Below are 13,442 nucleotides of genomic sequence, written 5' to 3'. Positions count from 1 at the left end.
GGACTTGCGCATGCGCATCGAAAGAAAAGGGAGCAGTAAACAAGGAAAATATCTCTTCGCACTCTTTGAAGTCTTGAAACCTGTTTTCAAATTCATCAGCAGTATTTTTACTTTGGACGAATATTGGCTTAAAGCAGGTATACAAATTGACCATTGATATTCCTGACAAGTTGAGAATTGACTGAAATTATTTGTACACAGTTGATTTACCCAGAGTTTCAATTTCAATTTAAAAGCCTTAACATTGTCATACAATGAAGTAACAATCTGATCTCTCCCCTGAAGTTTCAAATTCAGATTATTTAAATGCCTCGTTATGTCTACCAAGAAAGCCAAATCTAAAAGCCAAGTGACGCCAGAAAGCAAATCCGGCTGCTGACCTTTCATTTCCAAAAATATTTTGATTTCTTCACGTACGAGTAGTTGCCAAAACCGTTGCAAAACTTTGTGGCAAGAAAGGCAGCGAACCTCCGCATAATAAGGCAAACCTTGAAACTCGCATTCAATGTCACTAAGAAATGACGCAAACTGCCGTTGATGAAGTCCATGTGAACGTATGAAATTTACAGTCCTTTTTACAAAATTTAACAGATGATCCATTTTTAAAACTTTTGAACAAAGAACTTCCTGATCAAAAATACAATGATAATGGCGAATCTTACTGCCAGGTGAAATTGTGATCTGCTTGTATAGTTTAGCTACAAACCCGGAACGATTTTCTGTCATTGCCGAAGCTCCATCTGTAGCAACGCAAACTAACTTTGATATGGGAAGAATGTATCTTTGCAAAATGGCGTCAATTTCTTTGAAAATACCTTCTCCTGTTGTTGTGTCACGGATAGGAATCACGTCAAGCAGTTCTTCTGTCACAGTGAGATGAGAATCGCATCCACGAATGAATACAGTCAACTGAGCTACTCCACACACGTCCGTACTTTCGTCTATTGCGAACGAAAATGCAACAAAACCAGCAATTTTCGTCTTTAATTGTTTGTTTATATCGCCTGCTAAGTCACCAATCCTCTCTGCAACTGTATTTCGTGACAAAGAAATGTTTTTGAATGAGTTCACTTTTTCAGGGTACAAAATTTCCACGGTTTTCAATATGCACTCCTTCACAAATTCACCTTCGGTGAAGCACTTTGAATGATTAGCCAACAGTTCTGTCACTACATAGCTAGCTTTCACTACTCCTTCACTGTCATTATGTACGTTCGTGAACACATTTGGTTGTTTAGTGAGTCCCAAATTTAAGTCCTTTAACTTGTCTTCTCGTACTTAACCCTAAAATTGGTCGTATTTAGAACGATGAGAATCGTAGTGTCGCCTTATGTTATACTCCTCTGGTACACTTACATTTTGACCACAAATCAAACATGTGATCTTTCCACGCACTTCACGACAGAGATAAGTAATCTCCCATTTCACGTGAAAAATTCTGCGTTCTTTTTCAATAGTTCTTTTCTTACTACCGCAAGGCTTAGACAGCGACATGGTTGTCTGAAACTTTAACAGAAACTGACTTTTCTTTGAAACAAACCCTTCCCAATCAAGAAACTGACTCATTGGCAACAGAAAGCATGAGCGCTTCCCTCCCCCAGCCAGCAAGATATTTTTGTACTTCAGAAGGAACCTGCCAATCAACTTGCTTAATCGACGCCACGGAATGCAAGAATGTACTGGTGGAAAAACGTTCTTGCCCATAAGACATTAATGGCGGTAAATAATGCAGGAATGGTAGGCAACACACATTGCACCTTTACGTGATCGGGTGATTCTGTCTGTCTCAAGAACAACTCGTCTTTCATGCAATAGCCAACAGACACAGGAAATGTAGGAAAGTCACTTGACTTGTCTGGTGGCATGTTGTTCGTCAGAAAATCGCCTTTTCTCAAGCCAGGTCGCAGAACCGACAAGAGCTACACGTTATATCTCCGAAAATGATTCGCCCAAAAGCGTTGAACGAAACGCTAAAATAATTATTGCCTTAATTACAAAGGCTACTATACTATATGTGCCGCGGTAGCTTGGTCGTTAGGGCGTTTGATTACCATGCGAGAGATCTGAGTTCGATTCCCGGCTGGGGAGAATTGGAGTTTTGTCCACATATTCAAGTGGCTCCGTCGCCCACCCAGCGTCTTATAAAGGAAGTTTCTGTAGGAAACTCAAGGAAGGGGGTTAAATGCTGATCACATTATTCCCTAGCTTCGGCCGTAACAAGAAAGTGTGGGGACCTAACTCCACACCCCCTACACGCCTTCATGGCTTGGTGCAAAGCACAAGGTACCACTTTGCATTTTCATTTACTATACCTAAGATTTGGTCGGAACAGAACTTTCTAATCTCTACGTGGACTTTATTCCAAGTTCCGTAGGGATGTAAATAGGCTCCAGTTTTCCTTGACACAATTCATCATGTTATATTTCGTTATAAAAATCACGGCCGATATCCTGTGTGTGTGTGTGTGTCTGGGGGGAGGGGGGTATAATTCAAACATGTGAGGTGATTCTTTCCCACTATTCCATTCTCCGATTCTTCGTATCTGAAATAACTCTCAATTCCACACACTGAAAATGTAGCACTTCCTACATCTTATAGCATGCAAATATCTAGTATCAAAGTAATGTGTAGGCACATAGTGGTTCGGATCCCACTTTAAACTGTAGATGCATTCCCGATTAGTCTTACTTTGCATAAAGTGGTCTTAAGACACCAAACCAACCAACCAACACAATCCCGTTGTTGTCCAGATTATCGAATCCAGAACCTTCGTCGCGAATAACATAACCAGAAAGATAATGTGAAATTACCGAACAGAAACAGAATAAAACAAAACCTACAACGGATAGATTGGATTAAGTCGACGATACAGCACACGTTCTGAAATGAAGAATACGAAAGTTGAAGGACCTCGATACACACACACTTTTCTTCCCCTCAATGGTAAGCTATGCTTCTTGCAGAGAAGCCTTTTCGTAAGCCTTCAAGGCCACGACGAGAAAGTGTTCTACATGCAATGTCGGGACCAAAACATACGTCTAGTTTGATATGAAAGCTGTGTTCCTCCTTATTTCGTACGTCATTTATAACAGGAACACGGGCCTCGTCTGCTAACCCTTCCTAGTTCCGTAGAGCAGACGCCTGTTCGCCACCCTTTGGTTCAGTGACCTTCGCTCGTAGTTAGCAAGAGTGAATGACTCACCAGATACCTGTTGCCTGTGAGATTATACAAGAATAGATATTTTGTTAGCGTCTGTACGTATTGTTTCATCTGCAGTTATATCAGTTAATGTTCGAATAGTTTCCTAATGATTACATTATTTATAAATTAGTTCTCGAGAGTGAGATTTCTATCTATTTGCACCGGGCGGGGGGGGGGGGGGAGGGAGGGTCTGCATTTATTATTTTTATTTGCATGAAACAAGAAGAAATTGGAAGACTCAAAATGAGTCGTATAAGAGTAATTAACAAAAATAAAGAAGAAAACGAAAATGTAAATGTTGAAATAAGTTATTGTAGAGATCGAGTGAATAACATTTTGTCACGGGGCGTAGTGATAACGTCGTCACCTTGTAATCAAGGGATCCCGGGTTCGATACACGGTGGAGGCACGTAGTGATTCGTAACCCATTTAAAACTGAAGGTCCAATCACGATTAGCTTATCTGTGCAGAAAAGAAAAACTAAAATCATAAATTATCACGGTGTAAGAAAATTTCATGTTCAACCACATACGAAACAAAAAACAATAATTTATTCCACGTTGGAATTCACATATGTTGCATCTAACCAACACAATTATGGATCGCAACATTTTTTCTCAGATCCATTTTAATTATACGTGTATGATAAAATAACAGAATTAGAGGAGAGACAAAGCCAAGCGAAACGGATACCTTCTCCAGAATTTCAAATCTCGTTACGTAAGGTTCTGGGTTGAAGTCCAGGACAGGCATGACTCTCTTGTTCCTGCCCTTTTATCTGCACTATTTTATCATAAATCGTCGTAATGGTTTCCTACAGGGAAAGAATAATGACAATAATTGCTAACACAAAGCCAATAACAAACAGAACAACAACTCAATTAGGGAGATGTCAAGAAAGAAACAAGACCTGACAGTGTATCAGCCTCTCGGTTTCTCGAATTGAAAATTGGTCTCCCGTTCTCCGTCTCGACTAGTTAAATATAGAAATCGAAAACGTATGTGAAGATACATATATTTCATATATCTCGGTTTTGTAGGAGATTTCGTGAGAGATGAAATAAGTACTCTTCGATCATGTTTATTTTTATTATTTTTGTTACGTAACATCACTTTTGTTTCCAGTCGTGGACGAGTGACCATTACATGATATTAATGACGAAATACTCAAACTCCCGTGACAAGGACGGTACTCAAACCTGGTAACTTTGGTGACGAGATCGAATGTCGACCACTTAATGAATTTGCTTCATAATTTATCTTATTGTTGTGATTAACCTTAATTCGAAGAATTAGTTGAAAGGCAAAAATGCAAGATTGAACGTCTCTAACGTTACTTCGTGCCGAATAATATGACGTGATATTATGATATGAACTTATTAATCATATAATATGCCTAGTCATTCCATTGATCCCAATTGTGCACACAAAATATGGTATAATGTCCACTCCTAACCGACCTCAGTAGCGGAGTGTTTAGCACAGCGCGCTACGACAGCATGGGTCCCTGCTTCGAATGTCGGCTTGGCCTTGGGTGTTCTTGGTGAGTGTCCCTTAATCAATATCATCACTCATTACTCATCTTCATCGTTGCTATTTGCCAAAAGTGTAAGAATAGCGACACTAAATAACAAACATCCAATCAAATCGAACATCTTCACCGATTTAATTCTATATCGTACCAAATTCCCACTTTATCACTGCATCTTGCTTCATTTTACAGCATCTCAATTGTTTTCCGATTCGAAAGCAATTGGAATGTTGTTTTCTGCAGTTGACAGGCATTGTTTCATTGTTTACTAACTAACTAACTAACTCTTTAGCCTTCTTAAACCCGAAGGTTCATGGCTGCAGCAACACAGGCCTTCCATCTTTCCCTATGTTGAGCAAGATCTATATACTCTTTTCCATCCCTACCGATTTCCCTTAGGTCCATCTCAACGTTGTCCCTCCATCTTCGTCTTGGCCTTCCTACTAGTCTCTTACCATCAGGTTTCCCAACAAGAATCCTGTAAACTCCTCTTTCCTCTCCCATTCGTGCCACATGGCCTGCCCACCTAAGTCTTCTTGATTTAATTATTCTAATAATATCTGGACATGAATACAAATTATGTAGTTCTAAATTATGTAACTTTCTCCACTCACCTGTCTCCTCATCCCTTTTAGGTCCAAATATTTTCCTAAGGATCTTATTTTCAAATACTCTCAATTTATGTTCCTCTTTCAATGTAAGGGAACAAGTTTCACGTCCATATAATACTACAGGCAAAATTACTGTTTTGTATATTTTAACTTTTAGTTTCTTAGATATTAAACGAGAAGACAAAAGTTTATGAAGAGAGAAGTAACATGCATTTCCTGAATTAAGCCTACTTTTTATTTCCTCTTTAATATAATTTTCATTTGTTAATATTACTCCCAAGTATTTGAATTTGGAAACTGGTTCAAACGAGTTGTTATCAATAATTAGATTTTGATTATTACCTAACACTTGGTTTCGGCCTGTAAGCATATATTTAGTTTTCTCTTTGTTAACTTCCAAACCTATCTCTTTAGAAGTTTTGAAAAATATTTTAGCATTATTCTTAATTGTATTCACATCATCCCCCAGTAAGTCTACATCATCTGCATATGCTAACAACTGAGTCACACCATTTAATTTTAGTCCTTCTTTAGTTTCTTTTACCTTCCTTACAGCATATTCTAAGGCAAAATTAAAGAGCAATGGAGATAATGCATCTCCTTGTTTTAACCCATCATGAATTGTAAATTTGTCAGACATATTAATACCCACACGAATTTTACTTTCTGTTTCACTGGTGCATATTTTTATCATACTAATAAGCTTCTTAGGTATTCCAAACTCTACTAATATATTATATAATTTCTCTCTTTTGACCGAATCATATGCTTTTTTGAAATCAATGAATAGCTAATGGACATTTTGATTATATTCCCACTTTTTTCAAGTGTCTGTCTGATGTGAAAAATTTGATCTGTAGTTGATCTGTTACGTTTAAATCCACATTGATAATCAACTATAATTTCATTAGCATATGGTGTTAGTCTTGTTAAAAGAATGTTAGATAATATTTTGTATGTTGTTGAGAGTAGAGAAATTCCACGGTAATTATTGCAGTTCATTTTATCACCTTTTTTAAACACAGGAACAATTATGGATTCTTTCCACTGTTGAGGAATTTCTTCTTTATTCCAAATTAAACAAATTATTTTATGAATCTGACATATTAATGAATTTCCACCATATTTAATTAACTCAGCTGGTATTAAATCAATGCCAGGTGCTTTGTTATTCTTTAGCCTTTAAAAAGTAAAGTAAAGTGCTCCCCTGTGCTTAGCACAACGCCATGAAGGCGTATAGGGGGTGTGTTTCTTGATCCGGTCGTGAGTGGGGGTGATGTGATCAGCATCACGCCCCTGACCGCCTTTACCCCCCAGGGTTTCCCCCAGGTACCCATGTTATTCGACGCTGGGTGGGCGCCGGGACCGCTTCCATCGTTAGAAAAGTTCCCGGATTTGAACCGGCCGGGGATCGAACCCGGGACCTTTAGCATGGTAGTCAGACGCGTTACCGACTGAGCCACCGCGGCCACATAGCCTTTTAATATCATATTTAACTTCAGTCAAGTTATAATAACATTCCCGCTTTCCTAAGCATTAATTAAAACTTACAGGAAGGGAGGGAGAAGCATCTTAGGAATAGCGAGGAATGCTAACAAGAAAAAGGAAAACAGAGAAGAAGAAGAGGAAGGGATTATCTACGAAGTAAAATGTAAAGAATGTCAGAGTGTGTACATAGGAGAAACGAAAAAAAGGCTGAAAGACAGGTTGAAACAACATAGGGATGATGTACGACTTAAGAGAGAGAGAAATGCAATATTTAAACACACGAGAGAAACAGGACATGACATAGAGTGGGATGAGCCTAAGCAGATAGGAAGGGAGAAGAGAATGCTAGTGAGAAAATGGAAGGAAGCCAAGGAAATAGAGAAGAAAGGTGAAGAAGACACAATGAACTGGAATGGAGGACTGAAGTTAAACAAAGAATGGAAGAAGATGTTGGAAAGAGTGGAAAGGACAAGAGAAAAAGAGGAGAGGAGAAGGAAGAAAAATGAAGAGAAAAGAGCGTGAGATTAAAAAGTCCAACCACATTCTATGGAAGTAATTGTGTTTAGCCTTTTAGGTGAAAGTAAAAGTTGGGAAGTGAAAGTCATCTGCTAGAAAGTTCCAAACAACTTTCTAAATAGTCTGGAGGGAGTAATGTTTGTGTATATATATTGCCCTTTTGTTGTATCTGGTTACTTTTGTACTTGATACAGAGTCTGAAGAAGACCTTGCTAGAAGGTTGAAACGTTACGTTAGTTTATGTTTTTAATAAAATAAATTACTGCCTTGGTCAGCATATTTAGTTTTTCTTTGTTTCAATTTCGTTAATTTTGCTTTTCAAGTAATCTCTTTTTTTACTTCTAAACGTGCGGATAACTTCTCGCTTTATTCTATTATAATTGTTTAGATTTATATCATCAGAGTTATTTAACCACCTAAGTCTAGCCTGATTTCTTATTTCTATTAGATTATGACATTCATTATCAAACCATGGCTTACTTTTTCTCGGTTTATGGTATCCTATATATTCTTTAGCTGCTGTTTCGATTGCATTACGTATGTGCTCCCAATTCTTATTTACGTCTGTTTCATTTATATTTTCATCATCATTTAAATCCTGCAAAACATCAAATCTATTTGACAGTTTAATTTGGTAATGTTTCTTAATTCTTTCATCAGTAAACTTCCCTGTATCAAATTTTATAACTTTTAGATTTTGTTGCTTATGATTTATCACTGCAAGTCTTTCTCTTAATTTAGCAATTACTAAATAATGGTCACTGGCACAGTCAGCACCTCTATGTGTACGAACGTCAATTATACTAGTATGTCTTCTCTTATCAATGAGAATATGATCTATCTGATTATGAGTTTTACCATCTGGAGAAGACCAGGTATATTTATGGATATCTTTGAGGTTGCAAAAGTAATCAATCTTATACCATTATCATTACTTAATTCATGAAGACTTTCTTTACCAATCGTGGGTTTAAATGTCTCTTCTTTGCAAATCTGTGCATTACAATCACCTAACAGAATTTTCATATCATACTGAGAAAATTTATCAAAGACCTGTTCTAACTCTGTATAAAAATCATCTTTAGTATTATCACCTTTATCTTCCGTTGGTGCATGTATGTTTATTAAAATAATTTTACACCACCTACCCTGTAAAACTGCATATGATATCCTATCATTAATAAATTCTACTGTTTTAAGAGCCGAGATAATTCTATTATTTATGAAAAAGCCTGTTCCAAAATTATGATTTTCAGTACCACCATAGAAAAAAGTATAATTCGTAGTTTTACAATTCCCTTCTCCTGGCCACCTAACTTCCTGGACAGCTACTACATCTAATTTATACTTAACTATCTCATTAACTGTACACTGAAACGCCCCAGGCCGGTAAAGGCTCAGAACATTCCAGGTGCCTAATTTAATATCCTTATTCCTAAGGTAGATCTTATCTTTAGTCCAGGGACCTCCCAAAGTAGTCCCCACCCGGAGATCCGAACGGGGGACTATTTTACCTCCGGAATATGTTACCTTGGGAACATCCATGGCCTTATATTGCTGTTTCTTGACATATCTTTTTACAGTGCAGAGTTGTCAGCTCTACGCCTAACTCCCAATATGAATGAAGGAACTACTACACAAGACGAACTCAAACACATTAGACAGCACAACTACTACACAAGACACACACAAACACATCACAACTATAACACAATATAAACACAAACACACCACAACTACTACACAATATAAACACAAACAAACTACACACCACAACTACTACACAAGAAAAACACAAACAAATGAGACAGCACAACTACTACGCAAGACAAAACAAACATACTAGACAGCACAACTACTACACAAACATACTAGACAGCACAACTACAACACAAGACACATACATACATACCACCGATACTACACACGACAAACAGAAACACATTAGACAGCATAACTACTACACAAGATAAACACAAACACACTAGACAGCACAACTACTACACAAGACAATCCCAACCACACTAGACAGCAAAACTACTACACAAGACAAATCCACATACAAGCACACCACAACTACTACACAATATAAACACAAACAAACTACACACCACAACTACTACACAAGACAAACACAAACAAATGAGACAGCACAACTACTACGCAAGACAAAACAAACATACTAGACAGCACAACTACAACACAAGACACATACACACATACCACCGATACTACACACGACAAACAGAAACACATTAGACAGCATAACTACTACACAAGATAAACACAAACACACTAGACAGCACAACTACTACACAAGACAATCCCAACCACACTAGACAGCACAACTACTACACAAGACAAATCCACATACAAGCACACCACAACTACTACACAAGACAAACACAAACACACTAGACAGCTATACAGGGTTTCCCTGTGCATGTGCACACAGGCCATGAAGGCATATGGGGTGATGTGGAGGTAGAGCTCCACATATTCTTGATCTCTGCAATATCGAGATGATGTGATCAGTATCATGCCCAGCTGCCTTTAAACTCCAGGGTTGGCACCAGGTACCTATTGATATGAGGCTGGGTGGGTCTCAGAGTGGTGCACAAACAGAAATTATTGGGAAATTTCCTGGTCCAGATCACGTGCCCTAAAATTCAAACCCGTGTCTTTGGCACGGTAGCCAGTCTCGTAGGGAAGAGTGAAAGAACAGAAATGGAACATGGATCTAGAGTTTAAAGTGGGATCCGAACCACTGTGGGTATCGAACCAAAGACCTCTTAATTACAAGTCAACATTACCACTATGCCACTAATTGCAATGAAAAGGATGAGTGATGATATGAAGAAATTTATGAAGAGACACTTCTAGATAACACCTATGCCCAGGCAGGGATTCAAACACGGAACCTCTGGCATGCTGTGTTAACGACTTCGTTAGAGCGGTCAGTTCATTCACATTTCTATTATGAGGCTAAACTTTTGGGTCACCATGTATATTGTTGGCTGCAAGGAGGTGACCCTTGTTTTTTTCTTGTTTTTTTTATGGGGTCACACGTCCTCGGCTGGTTTACTGTAGCTCTCAGGATTCGAGGTTTTCAAATAGAAACTTTCAAAGTACTGCACACAAAATAATTCATAGAACTATTTACTGTAGATAGATAGAGGTTTTTTTTCCTCAAAGAATTGTGCTCTTAGAAGATAACTTTACGTTTGGTTTGATTTGATTTATATTTAGTGGCTACTTTCTGCCAAATTTGGCTAATTGTGATGATGAGAATGGACTCGGTGAAGGGACACTCACAAAGGACACCCATGCTCAGATTAACAGACTTGTATATGTAATTGAAAAACACAAGGTTCAAAAGCAAAATTCATGATGATAAACATGTCTGGAAACATTGTTTCGTTGTTTGGATTGTTTAATTAACGTCGCATTAATTAGTTTTAGACCGATCTTGACAGAGGGAATCGAGAACACAAAAGAAGGGAAAAGACAAGTTAGAGACCACGGCTCTCTTAAAGGTAGCATTCCGTGAATACGACTGAAGTGACTGCAGAATATTATGGATAAAATTTGTTTCGCTTTTTATTTTTATTTCTATTTCAGTTATATTACTTCGCTTTCTTCTACCACTCGTATTAACCGTGTTGGTGAGAAATAATTATAAACTCGTGAAATGGACGATGGGACAAAAAATGTATGCCTCTCCCACGGTTTGAAACTGTGACCACAAAATATTGTCTTATTTTTAAAATTAACGCCAAATATGGTTTCACTCGTCTCTTTCTCAAGGCGTTCCATTGCCTCTCCGATGGCGTAGTGGTAACGTCTTCGACATGTAATCAAAGGCTTCCGAATTCAATACCAGATAGAGGAACATTTTGTTCGGATACCACTTTAATCTGTAAGTCCAGTGCATAAACTGGACTTAAACAATTAACGTGTGGCATGTGGTCTGTGATGAGAACCATCATTTCAGTGAACCTTCTTGACAATAACTCTAATTAATCACTCGATAGAATATTTCCTTACGAGTAGCTCTTGTCAAGAAACCAGTTCCTGAAATTTTCTTCTGGAGGCCTCGTAGAACAGAGCTGTTTGTTGTGGCTGGGGCATGATTCATGTGACTCATGCTATTACTCAATCCTTCCCGAGAACGCAGATCCACCAGCGAATATTTTGTTATTTGGGTTGCATAAACAACAGGCTTTAAGACGTTACGAAATTCTAGGTCCCGTGGCCCAGGTAATTCTTTCTCCGACTGTACGCTGGTAGGGAAAATCCCATACAACACACATCTCTAAGGGACGTCCATAGGACGTCCACAATCGTAGGCGGAGTTCTGGAGGGACCAGGGGGGCTGGCCCCGGAACTTAAAAAATACTAAAAAAAAAAGATTAAGTTCAGTTAGTACATTGTTGTTATGAAGCCATACCGCAAATCTTGACGTTTGGCATGATTACATGTGCGGTAATTGCGCCGCAATAGCGGGTAGTTCTATCATTAGGGAAAGTATGCAAAGTATGTTCATTGCTTGGCTCATAAAGTCAATTTAGTGCTTGTTGCAGCGTGAAAGGACAATTATGTAAGCTGCAACTTTTTCAATGTCATGCAGTGTTTGTACCAATACTTTAGCTATCCTGACACCCATGCTGAATTCAAAGAAGTGCAAAAGGAGCTAAATATATTTAGCCCTGGACCTCATGAACTGCATAAGTTGAGCGACACACGCTGGTCTTGCAGAGCTATTTCAGTTTTAGGTATCAAGAAAAATTATCCTACGCTTGTTGCTGTACTCATTGCGACAGGATCTGATTTAAGACATTCTAAAAAACCTGAAGCCAAGGGCCTGCTTTCAGCCATAAAATCGTTGGATTTCATTGTATGTTTATCAGTATTTTCTGAATATCCCCCCCTCATAAATGTTTTATCCCAGTACCTTCAGAAAGCTGATACCTCAATAGCTTAGAGTTCCAGTGTAGCCAACGGAGTGATTAAGGAGCTTGAGTCCCAGATAGACAGAAAATGGAATGGAATAAAGGGTGTTGACAAAGAATTAGGTCTAAACATTTTTGAAGGTGGGGGTGAGATGGTACAAATCGAAACGGCCTAGATTGATATCAAACAAATTAGATGCTTATCTGGTTTGTTCTTCAGTTGGCCAGAGAACCAGAGAAGAGACATCTGCTGAAACACTTTCTACATTTCAAAGTGAAGAAAACTGGAGGAAAAAAAAACAAGTGTGATTTTTAATCCATTGTTGGATATTTTGATTGGCGAACTGAAAAGGAGATTTAGTGGTGAAACTTTGGAAGTTGCTGAAGCGAGTGAAAGATTTATTCGTCTGGATGAAGAAGGAGCTGAACCTTTCATTGAGATTTACTCCATTCCTGGTATTAACACAACAATGTTGAAGGCAGAAATGATCATTTTAAGAAATGTAATGGAAAGTTCACGTTTGAGTTTGATAACTGCGCCTTTGAGGAATGTTGTTCCAAAGATAATGACAAGGTTTTGAGCAAACATACAGAAACATACAAAAATTTTGTTATTTTTCTGAAATTTGCTCTTACCCTGCCGCCATCAAACAGTGCCACTTGTGAAAGGAAATTTTCTGCTATGAGGCGAATCCACAACTGGTTGCGTTGCACAATGGATCAAGAGAGACTGGACAATTTAATGATCTTATACTCTGGATCAGATGTTGTTAAAAAATTAAGTTAGACGATTTGATTGATGTGTACAGTTTGAAGAAAGAAAAACGTAAAACGACTTTGTGTTGAGTCAACAGTTACTGTTGAGGTATCAAAAGAACTTTTCAATTTAATTTTTCTAAAATTTTTGAAGCTTACTATTGTACCGTAACTTTTTTAAAGTAATACGAGTATTGTATCAATAAAAAATTAATGAAATGCAAAATGCAATAATCGTATTGTTTTGCGTCTTTTAAAACTGACAACAAATATACTAATTAATATTTAAAAACACTTAGTGTTTTTAATATGGATACAAGGCTTAATTATATTATAATTAATATTTGTTTACTTAAGTGAGGAAATTTAACATTTTCAAATCTAAA

The sequence above is a fragment of the Lepisma saccharinum genome, chromosome 4 (genome assembly GCF_977018435.1).
Source record: "Lepisma saccharinum chromosome 4, izLepSacc3.1, whole genome shotgun sequence".
Taxonomy (NCBI): domain Eukaryota; kingdom Metazoa; phylum Arthropoda; class Insecta; order Zygentoma; family Lepismatidae; genus Lepisma; species Lepisma saccharinum.
This window is presented reverse-complemented; position numbering follows the sequence as displayed.